At 43.0% G+C, this 20,361-nt stretch overlaps 1 non-coding gene across 1 annotated transcript; it reads right to left on the reverse strand.

Moving 5' to 3' along the window:
• Nucleotides 1–17,603: 17,603 nt before the first annotated feature.
• On the reverse strand, nucleotides 17,604–17,689 carry TRNAY-GUA. Its single transcript is given in 2 exon segments — nucleotides 17,604–17,639; nucleotides 17,653–17,689. It is a non-coding gene; the product is annotated as a tRNA-Tyr (tRNA).
• Between the last annotated feature and the right edge of the window lie 2,672 nt (nucleotides 17,690–20,361).

The following is a 20,361-nucleotide window of genomic DNA, read 5'->3' on the forward strand; positions in this document are numbered from 1 at the left end:
AATATCATCAACATATAAAAGAAGGTGATATGTCTCCGTGGTATCTACTTTTCCAAACACTTTTGCCCTTGTTTTGGACTCTAACTTGCATGATTTGAATGGAACTAACCCAGACTGACGCTGTTTTCAGCAGAATTACCATGGTGTTATTTATGTGCAGAAACAAACGTTCTCGGAATGACCTGAAACTTCACGGAGCAACTTTTTGGAAAATATGAAAAATACCTGCAAAAGATGAAGGCCATGGGCCCACCACCTGTCCACGAGGATGGGGGGAGCGCCTGCCCCCCTAGGGCGCGCCCCTTACCACGTGGGCCCCGTGATGCCTCTCCGACTCCAACTCCAACTCCATATATTGTGTTTCGGGGAGAAAAAAATCAGAGAGAAGAATTCATCACGTTTTATGATATGGAGCCGCCGCCAAGCCCTAAAACCTCCGGAGGGCTGATCTGGAGTCCGTTCGGGGCTCCGAAGAGGGGAATTCGTCGCCATCGTCATCATCAACCATCCTCCATCACCAATTTCATGATGCTCACCGCCGTGCGTGAGTAATTCCATCGTAGGCTTGCTGGACGGTGATGGGTTGGATGAGATCTATCATGTAATCGAGTTAGTTTTGTTAGGGTTTGATCCCTAGTATCCATTATGTTCTGAGATTGATGTTGCTATGACTTTGCTATGCTTAATGCTTGTCACTAGGGCCCGAGTGCCATGATTTCAAATCTGAACCTATTATGCTTTCATCAATATATGAGTGTTCTTGATCCTATCTTGCAAGTCTATAGTCACCTATTATGTGTTATGATCCGTTAACCCCGAAGTGACAATAATCGGGATACTTACCGGTGATGACCGTAGTTTGAGGAGTTCATGTATTCACTATGTGTTAATGCTTTGTTCCGGTACTCTATTAAAAGGAGGCCTTAATATCCCTTAGTTTCCGTAAGGACCCCGCTGCCACGGGAGGGTAGGACAAAAGATGTCATGCAAGTTCTTTTCCATAAGAACATATGACTATATTCGGAATACATGCCTACATTATATCAATGAACTGGAGCTAGTTATGTGTCACCCTAGGTTATGACTGTTACATGATGAACCGCATCTGGCATAATTCTCCATCACCGATCCATTGCCTACGAGCTTTCCATATATTGTCCTTCGCTTATTTACTTTTCCACTGCTATTGCTATCATCACTACAAAATACCAAAAACATTACTTTTACTATGGTTACCTTTTGCTACCTTTACCACTACTATCATATTACTTTGCTACTAAATACTTTGCTGCAGATATTAAGTTTCCAGGTGTGGTTGAATTGACAACTCAACTGCTAATACTTGAGAGTATTCTTTGGCTCCCCTTGTGTCGAATCAATAAATTTGGGTTGAATACTCTACCCTCGAAAACTTTTGCGATCCCCTATACTTGTGGGTTATCAAGACCATTTTCCGGCGCCGTTGTCGGGGAGCATAGCTCTATTCTTTGAGTCACTTGGGATTTATATCTGCTTATCATTATGAAGAACTTGAAAGATCCAAGAACCAAGATTTATCCCTCAACTACAAGGGGAGGTAAGGAACTGCCATCTAGCTCTGCACTTGATTCACCTTCTGTTTTGAGTAAGCTTGCGACACCTATACCTGCTTATGCTATCCGTTCTGATATGTCGCATGTTATTGATGATGCTACTTCTGCTATGCATGATACTTATGATGAAACTACTTCTATGCTTGATACTACTGTGCCACTTGGTAAATTTCTCGATGAACAAGTTGCTAGGGCTAGAGAGATTGAAAATATTGAATCTGATAATACTGATGAAAGTGATGATGAAGAATCACTTGTTATTCCTGAGGGTTATGTTTTTGATCAAGAAGCTTCTTTAGCTATTTTAGCTTGCAAAGATAGAAACGAACTAAAGAGGCTATTAGCTAAATGGAATAAGCAATCTCTAAATGCTAGAATGAAACCTGACCCTGCTTTTGCTACTTCACCTATCTGTATTGCTGATAAGGATTATGAATTCTCTGTTGATCCTGATATAATTACTTTGGTTGAATCTGATCCTTTTCATGGTTATGAATCTGAAACTGTTGTGGCACATCTTACTAAACTGAATGATATAGCCACCCTGTTCACTAAAGATGAGAGAACTCATTACTTTTATATCCTTAAAATATTTCCGTTCTCATTAAAGGGTGATGCTAAGATATGGTTTAATTCTCTTGATCCTGGTTGTGTGCGTAGTCCCCAGGATATGATTTATTACTTCTCTGCTAAATATTTCCCTGCTCATAAGAAACAAGCTGCTTTAAGGGATATATATATAATTTTGTGCAAATTGAAGAAGAGAGTCTCCTACAAGCTTGGGGGAGGTTTCTCCAATTACTTCATGCTTTGCCTGATCATCCTCTTAAGAAAAATGAAATACTTGATATCTTTTATAATGGACTAACTGATGCTTCCAGAGATTACCTGGATAGTTGTGCTGGTTCTGTTTTCAGGGAAAGAACACCGGATGAAGCTGAAATTCTACTGAATAATATGTTGACAAATGAAAATAATTGGACACCTCCGGAGCCAATTCCTGAGCCTATTCCTAAACCAACTCCGAAGAAAAGGGGTATTCTATTTCTCAGTCCTGAAGATATGCAAGAGGCAAAGAAATCTATGAAAGGAAAAGGTATTAAAGATGAAGATGTTAAGAATTTACCTCCTATTGAAGAAATACATGGTCTTAATTTACCGCCTGTTGAAGAAACATATGATCTTAATCCTTTACCTATTGAAGAAACTCGTGATCTTGATAATCCGACACAGGTAGTAAAGGTAAATTCTCTCTATAGATATGATAAAGTTGTAATCCCATTTACTAAATTTGCTAGCCCATGCTTAGATGAGTTTGATAAATTTATGGCTAAGCAAGAAGACTTTAACGCTTATTTTGGTAGACAATTGAAATATAATTCAAATATTCTTGAACACTTGGGTGATTATATGGCTAATGTCAAAGGTGAACTTAAACTTATTAGTAAACATGCTTCTATGGTTACCACTCAAGTAGAACAAGTACTTACAGCTCAAAATGATTTGCTCAATGAATTGAATAGTAAGGATAATGATAACGCTATTAGAGTTATGACTAGAGGTGGTAAAATGACTCAGGAACCTTTGTATCCTGAAGGCCACCCTAAGAGAATTGAGCAAGATTCTCAGAGAAATAATATAGATGCACCTAGTCCTTCTAAAAAGAAGAAAAAGAAAAATGATAGGACTTTGCATGCTTCTAGTGATCCTATTACTGGAACACCTGAGAATCCAAATGATATTTCTATTTCTGATGCTGAAACACAATCTGGTAATGAACCTGAAACTAATAATAATGTTCATGATGATGCTCAACCTAGTAATGATATTGATATATAAATTGAACCTGCTGTTGATCTTGATAACCCACAATCAAAGAATCAATGTTATAATAAGAAAGACTTTGTTGCTAGGAAACATGGTAAAGAAAGAGAACCATGGGTTCAGAAACCCATGCCTTTTCCTCCCAAACCATCCAAGAAAAAGGATGATGAGGATTTTGAGCACTTTGCTGAAATGATTAGACCTATCTTTTTGCGTATGCGATTAACTGATATGCTCAAAATGAATCCTTATGCTAAGTATATGAAAGAAATTGTTACAAATAAAAGAAAGATACCTGAAGCTGAAATTTCCACCATGCTTGCTAATTATACTTTTAAGGGTGGAATACCAAAGAAACTTGGAGATCCAGGAGTACCCACTATACCATGCTCCATTAAAAGAAACTATGTTAAAACTGCTTTATGTGATCTTGGAGCTAGTGTTAGTGTTATGCCTCTCTCTTTATATCGTAGACTTGATTTGAATAAGTTGACACATACTGAAATATCTTTGCAAATGGCTGATAAATCAACTGCTATACCTGTCGGTATTTGTGAGGATGTGCCTGTTGTAGTTGCAAACGTTACTATTTTAACGGACTTTGTAATTCTTGATATTTCCGAGGATGATAGTATGTCTATTATTCTTGGAAGACCCTTTTTGAATACTGCAGGGGCTATTATTGATTGCACTAAAGGCAATGCCACTTTTCATGTTAATGGTAATGAGCACACGGTACACTTTCCGAGGAAACAACCTCAAGTTCATAGTATCAACTCTATTGGAAAAATTCCATCGATTATATTTGGAGGTTTTGAATTTGCTCTTCCTACTGTCAAGAAGAAATATGATATTCTTATTATTGGGGATGTGCATATCCCCGTTGAGGTAACATAGTGTTATTCGAAATTTCTCCGGTTCCATGTTATTCGGAATGAGTTCGTTAACAAGACTTGATCAACCTTGTTAGTGGATTCCTTTTGATGATCATGAGATGGATGAAACTAGAAGGCACAACCTTCTGTACCCCACTTTTACTTTCTGTTATTTATATTAGTTAAAATAAAATTAAATATTTTTCTGACTGTTATCTGATTATCCGTGCAATATAAAAATACCCCGAAAATAAAAGTTCTCCAAATGCCCTGAAATTTAAATATGAATTTTTCCAGAATATTTGAGAATATTTGGCACTGAGAACACAGCAGGGGGTCAACCACCTGCCCACGAGGGTGGAGGGCGCGCCCTATCCCCCTGGGTGCGTCCCCCTGCCTCGTGGGCCCACGGTGGCCCTCCTCCACTTATTCCTGCACCCACACACTTCTTCTTCCTTCCCCAAACACGAATAACCAACTCAAACCCGAGTCCAAGCTCGTTTTGCTGCCATTTTTGATCTCCTTGCTCAAAGCACCTCTCACAAAACTGCTTGGGGAGATTGTTCCTTGGTATGTGACTCCTCCGTTGGTCCAATTAGTTTTTGTTCTAGTGCTTTATTCATTGTAAATTTTTGCTGCTTAGGTGACCCTGTTCTTGAGCTTGCATGTCAAATTTATTTGGTCAAAAGTAGTTTTGATGCATGATATAGGCTCTAGGCACTTGTAGGAGTAGTTGCTATCAATATTATTGAGTTTGGTTTACTTTTATTTTGAAGTTACTAAAAATTTCAGAATTTTTCAGAAAATGATGAAGATATTTTTGAGGGGCTCATCAAGCCAAAGCTCGAAGGAAAAGGCACCAAAGCCTAAGTATAATCTGCCTCGCACCGCGGAGGTTCGGGCATGTGAATGGCCTTCCCATGATTTCTTGAGGGCAGCCGGGATTTATGAAGATTTTCATGAATTGGCTAAGAATGCAGGCCTCACTGCTTTCCTCCACGACCAATGCGATCAGTATCTCTTACTCACAAATATCTTTGTGCAAAACTTTCATTTCCATTCTAGGAGCTCACCACCTACGGTGGAGTTTTATTTATATGATGATCATAAGGATATGTCACTTTATGATTTTTGTCGGGTTTGTTTAGTCCCTTTTGAGGGCAAGACAGAAGAACCACATCGCGATGATGTGGACGGGTTTATTGATACTATCACTGTAGGGGAAACATGGAAGGTTTCCGATGCACGAATCACCAGCATACATTTTCCTGTTTTATGTTATTTTGCATTATTTGCTAGTCGTTGTTTAATTGGTCGCGGAAACTGTGAAAATCTTAGTATCCCTGATATTATTATTTTGCTCCACGGTTTATACGGTGATAACTCTGTTAGTATGGGCGGCATTATTGCCAAACGGCTAAGTCTGAACCGTACCAAGGGCCCCGTCTTTGGAGGCATCTATGCTTCACGCCTAGCTGCACATTTTAACATACCTATTAGGCATTATGAGAAGGAAGAAAAAGTGCTACCTCGTGTTTATCCAGATTATAAAATTATGGTGGCACATGATTTTATTGTTAAGAATAGGGAAGGAGAGCTTAAATACCAATTGTTCTTTAATAAACATCATCCTGAGACTATTACCCTGACTGCTCCTTCTTTGTTTGATTTATCTGCAGGCCAGTACCTTGTTCCGTTGAACGCTATTCACGCCTACCGGAACCCTGCACCAGCCATGGAGCCAGAGCCGGAACCACAAGTTGATCCTTCACGACAATTTAATTACCAGTGGGATCCGGAGATGATTGTCAGCTGATACGTCTCCAACGTATCTATAATTTTTGATTGCTCCATGCTATATTATCGACTGTTTTGGACTATATTGGGCTTTATTTTCCACTTTTATATTATTTTTGGGACTAACCTATTAACCAGAGGCCCAGCCCAGAATTGCTGTTTTTCTGCCTATTTCAGTGTTTCGAAGAAACGGAATATCAAACGAAGTCCAAACGGAATGAAACCTTCGGGAACATGATTTTCTCACCGAACGTGATCTAGGAGACTTGGACCCTACGCTAAGGCATCAGAGAGGCGGTCACGAGGGTGGGGGGCGCGCCCCCCCTAGGGCACGCCCCGCTGCCTCGTGGGCCCCTCGGTGCTCCACCGACGTACTCCTTCCTCCTATATATACCCACGTACCCCCAAACGATCAGAGGGGAGCCAAAAACCTAATTCCACCACCGCAACATTTTGTATCCACGAGATCCCATCTTGGGGCCTGTTCCGGAGCTCCGCCGGAGAGGGCCGTCATCACGGAGGGCTTCTACATCATCATAGCCTCTCCGATGAAGTGTGAGTAGTTTACCTCAGACCTTCGGGTCCATAGTTAGTAGCTAGATGGCTTCTTCTCTCTTTTTGGATCTCAATACAAAGTTCTCCCCCTCTCTTGTGGAGATCTATTCGATGTAATCTTCTTTTTGTGGTGTGTTTGTTGAGACCGATGAATTGTGGGTTTATGATCAAGTCTATCTATGAATAATATTTGAATCTTCTCTGAATTCTTTTATGTATGATTGGTTATCTTTGCAAGTCTCTTCGAATTATCCGTTTGGTTTGGCCAACTAGATTGGTAGTTCTTGCCATGGGAGAAGTTCTTAGCTTTGGGTTCGATCTTGCGGTGTCCTTTCCTGGTGATAGTAAGGGCAGCAAGGCACGTATTGTATCGTTTCCATCAAGGATAACAAGATGGGGTTTATTTCATATTGCATGAATTTATCTCTCTACATCATGTCATCTTGCTTAAGGCGTTACTCTGTTTTTAACTTAATACTCTAGATGCATGCTGGATAGCGGTCGATGAGTGGAGTAATAGTAGTAGATGCAGAATCGTTTCGGTCTACTTGTCACGGACGTGATGCCTATATACATGATCATGCCTAGATATTCTCATAACTATGCTCAATTCTGTCAATTGCTCAACAGTAATTTGTTCACCCATCGTAGAATACTTATGCTCTTGAGAGAAGCCACTAGTGAAACCTATGGCCCTCGGGTCTATTCTCATCATATCAATCTCCATCACTTTAATCTTGCTTTGCTTTTTTACTTTGCCTTTACTTTTTACTTGGCATCTCTATACCAAAAATATTATATCTATCAGATCTCACTCTCGTAAGTGACCGTGAAGGGATTGACAACCCCTAATCGCGTTGGTTGCGAGTAGCTATCGTTTTGTGCAGGTACGAGGGACTTGAGCGTGGCCTCCTACTGGATTGATACCTTGGTTCTCAAAAACTGAGGGAAATAGTTACGCTACTCTGCTGCTCATCCCTTCCTCTTCGGGGAAATCCAACGCAAGCTCAAGAGGTAGCATCAGCCAGTGGCAATCGGAGTCTTCCTCTTCTTCTTCTCAGTACGACCCCAACTTTTATTATGGATATCCGCCAGGCCAGCCGTGGCCATAGACCAACTTAGACCAAAAGCCTAAGCTTGAGGGAGTACATGTTTTCCATCGACATTACATTTATGTTCACACACTCATTGCTAGATGTCGGTGCTCATATTTTTTCATTGTATCATCCATGCTAGTTTAATTTCCTTTTTATGCTTTCTTCTTGTGTGTTTAATAAACCTTAAGAAAAACCAAAAAATTAGTTGTAGCTTTTAATTAGTTTACTTCCATGGTTGTAGTAGTAATTAAAAAAAAGAAAACCCAAAAATATTTCCTGTTCTTCTTTTGCTTGTTGGGAGCTCTCCCGTGTAAATAGTTTTGTTTCTTTTTTCTTTTCTTTGGGGGTCGATAGGAGAAGACCATAATTAAATTGTTGAAGTGGCTCTTGTATGCATACTTGTTGATCTGACAAAAGAGCCCATATTGCCTTGTCTTCTCCTGTTTATTGAATGCTTGCAGATTCCAGCTTAGTCCAATGCACGTGCACTATTATTATTCACATCGTTCGGTCATGCAAGTGAAAGGCAATTATGATGATATATGATGGACTGACTGAGATGAGAAAAGCTGGTATGAACTCGACCTCTTTTGTTTTTGTAAATATGATTAGTTCATCGTTCCTGATTCAGCCTATTATGAATAAACATGTTTGCAATGACAACTAGAGATCATAGTTTCTTGTGCCATGCTTGATTAGCTAGGAGCTTATAATGGTTTACCTTGCGTGCCAACATGCTATTAAAATGATTGTGATGTGGTATGATAGGGTGGTATCCTCCTCTGAATGATTGAAGTGACTTGACTTGGCACATGTTCACGCATGTAGTTGAAACAAAATCAACATAGCCTTCACGATATTTATGTTCATGGTGGATTATATCCTACTCATGCTTGCATTCGATGTTGATTAATTTTAATGCATGTTCATGACTGTTGTCACTCTCTAGCTAGTCGCTTCCCAGTCTTTTGCTAGCCTTCACCTGTACTAAGCGGGAATACTGCTTGTGCATCCAATCCCTTAAACCCCAAAGTTATTCCATATGAGTCCACTATACCTACCTATATACGGTATCTACCTGCCGTTCCAAGTAAATTTGTATGTGCCAAACTCTAAACCTTCAAATAAATATCCTGTTTTGTATGCTCGAATAGCTCATGTATCAACTAGGGCTGTCTGTATCTTCCATGTTAGGCGGGTTATTCTCAATAGGAGTGGACTCCGCTCCTCACTCACGAGATAAATGGCTGGTCACCGGGATGCCCAGTCCCATGCTTTATGTAAACTAAATCAAAATAATTGCAAACAAAACTCCCCCTGGGACTCTTGTTAGTTGGAGGCACTCGTTGTTTTGAGCAAGCCATGGATTGATGCTTGTTGGTGGAAGGGGGAGTATAAACTTTACCATTCTGTTTGGGAACCGCCTATAATGTGTGTAGCATGGAAGATATCGCCATCTCTTGGTTGTTATGTTGGCAATGAAAGTATACCGCTCAAAATATTATTCACCTCTGTTTCAAAACCGAGCTCTGGCACCTCTACAAATCCCTGCTTCCCTCTGCGAAGGGCCTATCTATTTACTTTTATGTTGAGTCATCATCCTCTTATTAAAAAGCACCAGTTGGAGAGCACCGCTGTCATTTGCATTCATTACTATTAGTTTACATTGAGTATGACTTGACTGGATCTCTTTTACCATGAATTACAATGTCTAGTCAGTCCTTGGTCTTTAAAGGTGCTCCGCATTTATGTTTTGCAGTCTCAGAAAGGGCTAGCGAGATACCATCTTGTTATACCATATTATGATTGTTTTGAGGAAGTGTTGTCATCCGAGATTTATTATTATTGCTCGCTAGTTGATTATGCCATTGATATGAGTAAACTTAAGACCTAAGCGTTATTGCGTATGTGGTTAGTTATAATCTTTGCTGAAAACTTGAATGCTGGCTTTACATATTTACCACAACAAGAGCAAACAGAGTTTGTAAAAGTTTTTCTTTATCACTTTCAGTTTATCAACTGAATTGCTTGAGGACAAGCAAAGGTTTAATCTTGGGGGAGTTGATACGTCTCCGTCGTATCTACTTTTCCAAACACTTTTGCCCTTGTTTTGGACTCTAACTTGCATGATTTGAATGGAACTAACCCGGACTGACGCTGTTTTCAGCAGAATTACCATGGTGTTATTTATGTGCAGAGACAAACGTTCTTGGAATGACCTAAAACTTCACAGAGCAACTTTTTGGAAAATATGAAAAATACGTGCAAAAGATGAAGGCCAGGGGGCCTACCACCTGTCCACGAGGGTGGGGGGCGCGCCCCCTACCTCGTGGGACCCCTGATGCCTCTCCGACTCCAACTCCAACTCCATATATTGTGTTTCGAGGAGAAAAAAATCAGAGAGAAGAATTCATCGCGTTTTACGATACGGAGCCGCCGTCAAGCCCTAAAACCTCTCGGGAGGGCTGATCTGGAGTCCGTTCGGGGTTTCGGAGAGGGGAATCCGTCTTCATCGTGATCATCAACCATCCTCCATCACCAATTTCATGATGATCACCGCCGTGCATGAGTAATTCCATCGTAGGCTTGCTGGACGGTGATGGGTTGGATGAGATCTATCATGTAATCGAGTTAGTTTTGTTAGGGTTTGATCCCTAGTATCCACTATGTTCTGAGATTGATGTTGCTATGACTTTGCTATGCTTAATTCTTGTCACTAGGGCCCGAGTGCCATGATTTCAGATCTGAACCTATTATGTTTTCATCAATATATGAGTGTTCTTGATCCTATCTTGCAAGTCTATAGTCACCTATTATGTGTTATGATCCGTTAACCCCGAAGTGACAATAATCATGATACTTACCGGTGATGACCGTAGTTTGAGGAGTTCATGTATTCACTATGTGTTAGTGCTTTGTTCTGGTACTCTATTTAAAGGAGGCCTTAATATCCCTTAGTTTTCATAAGGACCCCGCTGCCACGGGAGGGTAGGACAAAAGATGTCATGCAAGTTCTTTTCCATAAGCACGTATGACTATATTCGGAATACACGCCTACATTATATCAATGAATTGGAGCTAGTTCTGTGTCACCCTAGGTTATGACTGTTACATGATGAACCGCATCCGGCATAATTCTCCATCACCGATCCATTGCCTACGAGCTTTCCATATATTGTTCTTCGCTTATTTACTTTTCCGTTGCTATTGCTATCATCACTACAAAATACCAAAACATTACTTTTGCTACTGTTACCTTTTGCTACCTTTACCACTACTATCATATTACTTTGCTACTAAATACTTTGCTGCAGATATTAAGTTTCCAGGTGTGGTTGAATTGACAACTCAACTGCTAATACTTGAGAGTATTCTTTGGCTCCCCTTGTGCCGAATCAATAAATTTGGGTTGAATACTCTACCCTCGAAAACTGTTGCGATCCCCTATACTTGTGGGTTATCAGAAGGTAAGCAATGTTGTTGTTGTGATGAAAGGTGACGAGTGAAGTGTCAAAACGGGAAGGGGTAAAACCGATGGTTTGAGCATAAGTAGAAAAGCGTTGGAACCAGACATGTGGTGCTTGTTTAAGACCATAAAGAGATTTTTGAAGAAGACAAACATGATTAGGATAGGAGGAATGTTCAAAGCCAAGAGGTTGTTGACAATAGACTGTTTCTTGAAGAGAGCCATGAAGAAAAGCATTTTTGACATCTAGTTGATGAATTGGCCAGGAAGAAGAGACGACGATGCTAAGGACAGTGCAAATAGTGCTGGGCTTGACAACTGGGGAGAAAGTCTCATCATAATCGATGCCGTGTTGCTGAGAGTATCCACAGGCATACCCATCGAGCCTTATAACATGCAAGACTCCCATTAGAATTAAATTTGTGGCGAAAAACCCATCTGCCCGAAATGATATTTGTATTGGAAGGCCGAGGAACTAACTGCCACGTGTTATTCTGCAGAAGGGCATCATATTCATCTTTCATAGCTGCGGCCCAATTAGGATCTAGGAGAGCTGATTTGTAAGATTTGGGTAGAGAGGAAGGAGATAGAGATGCATGAAGATTGAGACGATATTTTGCACGTAAACGAAACCCGGACTTGGCACGTGTGCACATGGTATGATCGTTAATTGGAGTTGGAACGGGAATAGCATGAGCAGGAGGGGTGGAGGAAGATGTGGTGGACGCGTCCGGCGCAACGGAGGAAGCGGACGCGAGAGATGGCGGTGAAGACTGCGGCGGCAAGAGGTCTGCCGCGACAGAGTGTAATGGGTTTTCCTCTGCCGAAACAGAGGTGATGACAGAAGTGGTCGCGGTAGGATCCGCTACCGTGGTAGAGGATTCAGCTGGTTTCGCTGGATAGGTCGGCGGGTGAAAGAAGGGAAGATGATTGCGATGAGAGGGACTAGTGGACGGCGTGGGTGAGTTGGGATCTAACTGTTGACGCCCGGAAAAGGGAAAAATGTTTTCAGCGAATGTTACATGATGAGACACATGAACACGACCACTAACAAGATCTAGACAACGATAACCCTTGTGCTCGTCAGAAAAACCTAGATGGACACACGGGGTAGAGCGCGGGGAAAGTTTGTTAGGAGAAGTGGAGTAGGAGTTTGGGAAACAAAGACAACCAAAGACGCGAACATCGGAGTAATTTGGATGAGAGAGAAATAAAGAGAAGTAAGGAGTAATTTGTGGGTTAACTTTGGATGGACGAATATTGAGTAAATATGTGGCCGTGTGGAGGGCCTCAGCCCAGAACTTCGGAGGCATAGAAGATTGAACAAGCAGAGTGCGAATGATGTCATTACGAGTACGAAGAGAATGCTCGGCTTTGCCGTTTTGAGGGAAGGTATAAGGACAGGAGAAGCGCAAGAGAATTCCATATTGCAGAAAGAAATTTTGATTTTTAAAGTTGTCAAATTCACGACCATTATCACATTGGATGAATCTTTTAGGAAGGAAAAAGTGGATCGAGACATAGTGCTGAAAGTTAAGGAATATATTATGAACGTCGGATTTGTTGTGTAAAGAAAAAGTCCAAACATAATGAGTAAAATCATCAAGGATCATGAGATAATACTTAAAACCAGATACACTTTCTATGGGTGATGTCCAGAGATCACAATGAAGTAATTTAAAAGGAAAAGTACTAGAGGATTGAGAGGAACTAAAGGGAAGGCGAACACGTTTGCCCAATTGACATGACTGACACATAGAAGAATTATAAGAGTCTCTATTACAAGGTATTGAAAATTCACTAAGAAGTATGGATAACATATTTTTATTGGGATGGCCGAGACGTTGGTGCCACAGATCAACCGAGGCCACCATAGATGTTGGAGGACCAGCGACCGGAGCACCATGGATAGAATATAAATCACCAGAGCTATTGAATCGAGCGATCTCGGCTTTGGTCGGGTAGTCCTTCACAGACAAACCAAAGGGGTCAAACTCAACAGAAACATGATTATCGGTGGTGATTTGGCGAACAGAAATCAGATTTTTTTTAATAAGAGCAGGAGCTACAAGAACATCACGAAGAAGCAAAGGCTTAATTGGGGATTGGATTTGAGCCTGACCGACACAGTAAATAGGAATAGAAGATCCATCACCGAGAGTAATAGAGGGAAAAGACGAAGGTGTGCAAGAAGAAAGCAAATTGCTCGATGCAGACATATGACGAGAAGCACCAGAATCGAAAATCCAATTTGTACCTGAGTTCCCTTGTGCAGCAAAGTTGTTCATGGCTTGTAGAAAAGCAGCTTGGTCCCAGCTCGGAGTCGAAGTAGAGGCCGGTGTAGTCATGGGAGTTTGCGGGTGTGGTGGCGTCGGCAATAGGGTCGGCATCAGCGTAAAGAGAGAGACACCATCATTGTACTGCTGCATGTAGGGGGACGATGGAGCGCCATAGGATGCATAAGGACTGGTGTTGTAGATCGGTGGCGCGTAGGAGGGAGCAACGTGGTACGCGGCCGTCGGCTGTCGAGGCACGAGGACTGGCGCGCCAGTGTGAGGGCAAGCACCGGGCTGCTAGCCACCGGTATAGGCAGACGGGGCACCATATGGCATAGGGGCGGACCAGGGCATAGGCCACGCCTGGACTAGCCCTGTCCATGGATCAGGAGATGGGCGCCTTCCGGGCGGCGGTGGTGGTGCAGTTGATGAAACCGGGGGCGGTGGTGGTGCAGTTGGTGGAGCCGGGGTGGAGCAAGAGCGGGCGCCGTGCGAAACTGCGACGGCCTAGGGTTTTTGCCCCGGTAGTTGGGACTTGGACGCAAGCCGGATGGTTGAGGAGGTGTTGTTGGTGGAGATGGTGGTGGCGGCATCGACGCAGGCAGTCGAGGAGAAGCAGTGAAGACCTGAGGATGGGAGTCCTTCATAGTTAGGGCACGATCGGCCCATTGAAGCATCAAGCGAACCTCGGTGAAGGAGGGACGCAGACGCATCATAGGGATGAAGGAGGCCTACTTCTCGAACCGCTCGCTGAGGCCGACGAGGAGGACGTTGATGAGATGGCGATCATCGATCGAATCACCAAGTTCGCGGAGTTCATCCGCGATCGCCTTGAGGCGTTGGCAGTAGATGCCGACTGGTGAATCACCTTGCACCGTATTCCGAAGCTCGGTGTGGAGATTGTTGGCGTGAGCGTCGACGTTGTCCTGGAAGAGCTGACGAAGGGCCGCCCATAGATCGGCGGCGGAGGCACCGTTACAGTGGACGAGATTAAAGATCTCTGTGGAGCCTCGCATGTAGATCCATTGAATAATGGCGAGATCATCCTTGACCCATTGCGGATCATGAAATTGAGGAAGAGAGTTGTCGGCAACGTGAGAGCGGAGATTGCATCGTCCAAGGTGGACGTCGAAGAGGTGATGCCAATGGTAGTAGTTGTGAGCAGCGAGGTCTACGGTTACGGGGATGTATGGTCTAATATCGGAAATTGTGTCGGTGAAAGAGATGGAAGGGGGTATTAGTGGAGGTAGAGCTCGAGTAGAGGTACAGGCGGAGGAGGCCGTGGTGACCTTGGCGGCGACGATGGCGGCACGCCGCTCGAAGTAGCCGGGCGACGGCAGCGGTGGCGGGTTAGCCATACCTTAGGATCGAAAGTCTGATACCATGTGGAATTGTATTGAATAATTGTTGATGCAATATTGTGCCGGTACAAGAAGTATATATAAGAGCTAAGCCGCACCTGACCTAGCCTTATTACAAACCGAGTAGGAGTCATAATCCTAATACAAGTTGTATTCTAACACTAATTAGTAGCACTATCAGTCTGCTTCCCATCACACACACCTCCATTTCTCTTATAATACTGTACACATCCATTCGTACTGAACGAGAAGAGACACCTTGCAAACTTTGGCTCATCAGAAAAAGAAAAGAAAAGTCAGTCGGCGAGCTAGATACTTAGACTGCCTCAATGGGCCAAATTTTGACACAGAGCAGAAGATAACCCCAGCAGTGGACAGGCGAAGAACATTGACTACACACACACCCACAAAAAGATAGCAGTCACGGGCCAAGCATGCATCCCTTCCTTGGAGCAGCTCAAAAATCTACAGAACCAAACAGTCCGGGTTCAGGTTCAGACTTCAGAGCACAAGGTCCAGAATCTACATCAGTTGGTTGCCCACGGACGGGGTCGACAAGGAAATGCAGCTCGACACATCTGTCTGCGACCGGATCGAACTTCGATGCCCACATCTGCATCGATTTCACAAGGCAAACACAATGGAATTATATTCAGATGGAACTTGATTCGGCATTCACGACGCAAGCCGGCATAGTGCTTGCTGTTCATTATTCTTGCTGTCAACTAGCGCAAGTGGGTAGAGAGTTCCAGATTTTAGGCTTTTAGCTAAGTAATCATCATCATCATCATCGTTCTGTGAGCCTAGCCTAGCTTGAGCTTCTGGTTTTGCAATGCAGTAGGTAAAGATAACCAAGATGAGAGATCCCAGTTTCCAAGCCATTATTTACTAAACTGAAGGTACGACTGAATGATTCAGTTTCAGAGGAATTATTTTCAGAGCCCCAGGAAAGTTACGACAGAAGGTTCTAGGGTATGGAACTATGGATGATCTAGTAATTTACTGTACTCTTGTTAGTCTCTTGGTATTGTCTCGATAAAAACAAAAGTTCCCCTTCAAAAACCATCCAAAACAGAATTTACCAACACCCAAATTTCTATGGATGCAAGTGCAGAAACCTGACATCCTTGTACGCCGTGCTCCCCTTGAATAATTTGAAGTCATCACCTGTAGAAAACAGGAGAAATGTGGTAATCAGCCGGGTGATCAGTGAAGATGTCCATCGTCTACCTTTGCTCTGCAATCTATATGGTTTAGGGATTCTGAAATGGAACCAAAACAAAATGTAGTGAAGAGTTATTTGATGGTAAACGGATAATGGCAGCGACAGTATATATTGTCCATATATATCATCAGGAATTGTTCTTTCAGACCAAGGACAAACTATGCAGGGGAATGCCTCTGCAAATAATAAGCTGCCAAGCAGATCAAGATAGAAATAATAAGCTGCCAAGCAGATCAAGATAGAAGGTGCACCTTCTATCTTGATCTGCTGTGGCCTGCATCTAGCTTTATGTGGCCTGAATCCAAGAGACACATGTTTGCCAACAAATCAAAGTGCAGTTCATAACTTGATGAATTCTCTGTCAATAGTTTAGACACAAGTCCCTGACCTAATGACACGTGAGTATCCCCCTCATCCGATACTGAGCTGTATATAAGTAATCAGGCATGTCCTTTTCTCCAGCATCGAAGAATCTACAGGGAAATAAAAATGGTGTATACAGAATTCTGAAGTTTCAAGGGAAATAGCTCCATGTAAACCTGAGGATGTAAATTATTAGCTAAAAAACACAGTTCCCACCTTTTCTTGACATCATCACCAGATGGAGCACCATTGGCAGGTCAAAATACACCGAGGATAATGAATCACCTTGCTTTTAGCCCCCCACCACCTACAATCTGCACCAGGAAGATTTAGCCCAACTTTGGGCATTATACACATACATGGAAAAGCATAAAGATTGAGCAAAAGCCAGATCAAGATCTCCCATCATCCAAAATTCTGCACGGGGCAGCGATGCAGACCAAAAGCAACTTGCAACGGGACGTGTAGTCTGAGAGGTCAGATTCTACATTTGATTGCTCAAGGTACGCGCATAGGAAAGGATGAATCAGGTGTTCAACTGCATGTTGGATCCGTGAGGGCCGGTTTACATTACGATCGGGGACGGCGGTAGCATTGAGAAAATTGGCACTGATCATGCAGATGACCTTGGAAAGTGTCCCTCGCCAGGTGACAACCACCCTGAATTTGGTGGAGTCTGCCATCTGAACTTCACTTCTGGTCCTGGTCCTGCCAAGGGGAGATTTTGCTGGGAACGACAGCCGGAATGGAGGGCATTCAGGGGAAGCAGTTTCGGGCACGGCATTTTAGATGCAATTAAATCACTTCACCTTCTCCTCCTCCTCGCCCGATGTGTGTGACCTGGAAGGGAATGTGTTACGTGTATGTTTTTCACACAAGAGATCATACAGGTTGTGAATTCCACATATGCCTTGTGGACATGGCACCAGAACCGGGATACATATGGAGAACACAATGTGGGAGATCATATCTATATTGTACGGGAACCAGATAAGTGCCTATTGCAGCCAAAGGGTGTGATTTCACAGGACTGGTGATTCTGAAGTCTATCTTCTTTAACTTTGTGTTTATCACCCATGTAGATTCTCAATGCCTCGGCGGGATCCCCTCTCCATTAAGTAACATCTCTTTGTGTAAAAAAAAAGGAGTTGTAACGAATAAAAAAAGAAATATCCGACCTACCGGATTCGAACCAGTGACCTAAGGATTTATCTGCACATACTACAGTCCTCCGCTCTACCAACTGAGCTAAGGTCGGATTGTGATTCTGGATGGCCAAAGCCTAGAGAACATTTCCTAGTGAAGCCTGAAATGCATCTCCGCAAGTAAAACCAGCAATGCTGGTATAATACTTGCAGTAAAACAAACATCTGAACCAAATACATACACAGGCAACTTAACGTTAAAAAAATAATTGAACATATATCACGCCCAACACCACCATTATATAGCTTTCAACTCAAATGATAAAACTTATAGAAAGAATTCCTTATTTAACACTTTTAAATTTGCTTTCCCTATTTGACCCCTTTATATCGTAGTTTCTTATGCAGAGTTGTTTGCATTGATGTCTTTGTTGTAGTATTTCTTATTCTCTGATTGGTTCTTCATCCGTGGCTTATCGTTGCCCACTAAGAGCACATACAAAATCATCCTCCACAAAGAAGATGAAACCCCATTGATAGGCTAGTCTCGGGCAGCAGAGTCCCTAACAAAGTTACATTGCTCCCAAAAATATTTGCATGCCTTGTGATCACCATGTGGAAGACCGTGACCACATCTTCCTCCATTGTCTACTCTCCGCAGGTATTTGGAAATTAATAGACATTCTCCAGGGATATCTATCTCGACACTCTCTAGGACTTATCTCAGTCCCTCATCTATATGACCTAGTATACCATTTGATTCTATTCATTTTCTTTGGAAATTTTGGGATGCTAGCAACGCGAAGGTTTTCGCAATGAACACCAGCGCCACTCCCTCACTCTCAAGATGATTATTTATAATCTCATCATATGGTCCCTTGTCTTTCAAAAACCGAGCAACAAGGTGGTTGCCTCCACATGTGCCAATACCTCAGAAGTGCAAATCCTAGCTTGTAAGTCGGGCCACAGAGATGATTCATGAAGGAAAAATAGTACTCCCTCCATTTTTATTTACTCTGCATATTAGGTATGATTGAAGTCAAACTTCATAAAGTTTGACTAAGTTTATAGAAAAAATATGAACATATACAATAGCAAATCTGTATGATGTGAAGTGTATTCAATAATGAAGCTAATGGTATTGATTTGTTATTGTATATGTTAATATCTTTGTCTATAAACTTTGACTTTGACTAAAGCTAATATGTGGAGTAAATAAAAACGGAGGGAGTATATAAGTAATGTCCACCAGCGACAAGTTTAGGGAACTATATTGAAATAACCTGATCCAACAATAAATTATTGTAGTCGGTTGAAAAATCAAAACCGCCTCAGAGAATTCATTGAGCCGGTCAAAATTTCAAACCAACTAGGATAAGTTTTCTATAGTCGGTTGCTTTGTGGCAACCGACCATAGTCATTCCTGTTGGGGAACGTAGTGATAATTCAAAAAATTTCCTACGTGTCACCAAGATCAATCTAGGAGATGGTAGCAACGAGAGAGAGGGAGTGCATCTTTATACCCTTGAAGATCGCTAAGCGTAAGCGTTACAAGAACGCGGTTGATGGAGTCGTACTCGCGGCGATTCAAATCGGGGAAGATCCAATCCAAGCGCCGAACGGATGACGCCTCCGCGTTCAACAGACGTATAGCCCAGGGACGTCTCCTCCTTCTTGATCCAGCAGGGGGAGAGGAGAAGTTGATGGAGAACTCCGGCAGCACGTCGACGTGGTGGTGGAGCTCGTGGTTCTCCGGCAGAGCTTCGCTAAGCACTACGGAGGAGGAGGAGTTGGAGGGGGGAGGGCTGCGCCAGGGGAAGGGTGCGGCTGCCCTCCCACCCCCTCACTATATATAGGGGGAAGGGGAGAGGGGCCCGGTCCCCTTAGATGCATCTAGAGGGGGGGGACGACCAAGGGGGGAGACTTGCCCCCAAGCAGGTGGGAGGCGCCCGCACCCCCTAGGGTTTCCAACCCTAGGCGCCTTGGGCCCTTGGGGGGGGGGCACCAGCCCACTAAGCCCTATGGGGCAGGTGGCCCTACCCGGTGGACCCCCGGACACCTTTCGGTGGTCCCGGTACAATACCGATAACCCCCGAAACTTTGTGGCGACTGAAACTGGACTTCCCATATATAAATCTTCACCTTCGGACCATTCCGGAACTCCTCGTGACGTCCGGGATCTCATCTGGGACTCCGAACAACTTTAGGTAACCACATACAATTTCCCATTACAACTCTAGCGTCACCGAACCTTAAGTGTGTAGACCCTACGGGTTAGGGAACCATGCAGACATGACCGAGACACCTCTCCGGCCAATAACCAATAGCGGGATCTGGATACCCATATTGGCTACCACATGTTCCACGATGATCTCATCGGATGAACCACGATGTCGGGGATTCAATCAATCCCGTATACAATTCCCTTTGTCCATCGGTATGTTACTTGCCCAAGATTCGATCGTCGCTATCCCCATACCTCGTTCAATCTCGTTACCGGCAAGTCTCTTTACTCGTTCCGTAACACATGATCCCGTGGCTAACTCCTTTAGTTACATTGAGCTCATTATGATGATGCATTACCGAGTGGGCCCAGAGATACCTCTCCATCATACAGAGTGACAAATCCCAGTCTCAATTCATGCCAACCCAACAGACACTTTCGGAGATACCTATAGTGCACCTTTATAGTAACCCAGTTACGTTGTGACGTTTGATACACCCAAAGCATTCCTACGGTATCCGGGAGTTGCACAATCTCATGGTCTAAGGAAATGATACTTGA

This window comes from Triticum urartu, chromosome 1 (assembly GCF_003073215.2).
Source record: "Triticum urartu cultivar G1812 chromosome 1, Tu2.1, whole genome shotgun sequence".
NCBI lineage: Eukaryota > Viridiplantae > Streptophyta > Magnoliopsida > Poales > Poaceae > Triticum > Triticum urartu.